The 1379-nt window shown below is 68.2% G+C and overlaps 1 pseudogene; it reads left to right on the top strand.

Moving 5' to 3' along the window:
- The first annotated feature begins 493 nt into the window (after window positions 1–493).
- LOC114007344 (integrator complex subunit 13-like) overlaps window positions 494–1379 on the top strand; it is a 6812-nt pseudogene continuing 5926 nt past the window's right edge.

Here is a 1379-nt window from a genome sequence, read left to right as displayed (position 1 = left end):
CCCAACACCTCCACTGAGCCTCAGCTGGTCCAGGGTGCCCGGGTCCCCAGGGACTCGAGGGGGCTCCCCTAAACCCAACACAAGGCAGAGCAGGAGGGGACCCGGGCCCACCGTGTCCCATTCCCCGCCCTGACAGTGAGAAGGCCCCGGGTCTTCCACCTGCCTGCAGGGGCTGCCTGCAGGGGCTGCCCGAGGCCGGCGAGCCCTTGAAAACTGTCACCCCAGCAGGCTCGGTCCGGGAAGTTCTGCAGGAGGGAAACCTCACTGCCGGACCCAGGTCCCCAAGCTGCTCTGGCCAGAATCCCCGACAACATCCAGGAGCTGTGGGGTGAAGCGACCACTCTCCCATGTCCACCAGGGGTCCCCGCTCCCCATCCTCCTCATCGTGCTGCCCGCCCTACAAGAATCAGAGCCCAGGCCTGGCTGTCTCTGTCCTCCATCTGCTCGCTCTCCTGGGGAGCCACCTCCGGCCCCCATCCCAGCCATGTCCCCCATGCCGCACCAGCCTCTGGCCCAGCTCTGCCTGCACTCCGCAGGCCGCACGCACACAACACCCGTGCTGGTCTCCAAACCGGTGCCGCTCTCCTTCCCGCATAACCAGCCCAGACAGCACCCGCAGCATGGGGCAGGAAGTCCAGACTCTCACACACGGGATGTGACCTGCGCTGCCCTCGCTCCGTGTGGCCCTGCCGGACCCTCTGCCAGAGCCCCCACTCACTCAGGGCAGCCCTGTCTGCCCATCACTCCACGCTGCGGCCAACTTGGCTGTTCCAGGGGCTGGTTCAGGGCAGTGAGGAAGGCACCATGCAGCCCCAGCCTGGCCAGAGGAGGGCTCCCAAGCAGCCAGGGCCCAACCAGCATGAGGCAGGATGACTGCAGACTGACTCCCCGCCACCCCTCTGCACTCAGGTGACATCCCAGGTCGTGCTGCAGCCTCAGAGCACCCTCTGGCCTGGGGGCAGGGTACCCCTCCTCTAGAAGATGTCCCACCACTCACTGCTGGAGTGCGGGAGGAACGGCCCCCACGCAAGGGCACGGGCCAGGCCCAGCTGGCTGCGAGCAGGCCCAGGACGGCAGGGCCCTGCTTTCCCAGGCACAACAGCCCAGGGACGCAGGCTCGCCATGGAAACCTCCAGGCCAGGTGAGGGAGGCCCGCTGGCCTTGGATAGAAAGGTGTCCCTGCCAGGACCTGGTCAGGATCTGCGCCAGGCGAAGGGCTGGGTCCTGCAGGGGTGGGCTGGCCGGGCCCCTAGGCCCCATCGCCCACTACAGCAGGTGTCCCCAGGGGCAGCCCCGCATCCCCAGCTCCCCTGGGACTTAAAGCCGCCCGGGCGAGACACTCGGACGGAAGGGGGGGCCGGGGGAGAGGCCCCGCCCAC

Source organism: Tupaia chinensis, unplaced genomic scaffold (assembly GCF_000334495.1).
Source record: "Tupaia chinensis unplaced genomic scaffold, TupChi_1.0 Scaffold000159_1, whole genome shotgun sequence".
NCBI lineage: Eukaryota > Metazoa > Chordata > Mammalia > Scandentia > Tupaiidae > Tupaia > Tupaia belangeri.
Note: the sequence above shows the minus strand (reverse complement) of the source record. Positions and strands in the feature narration are given on the sequence as shown.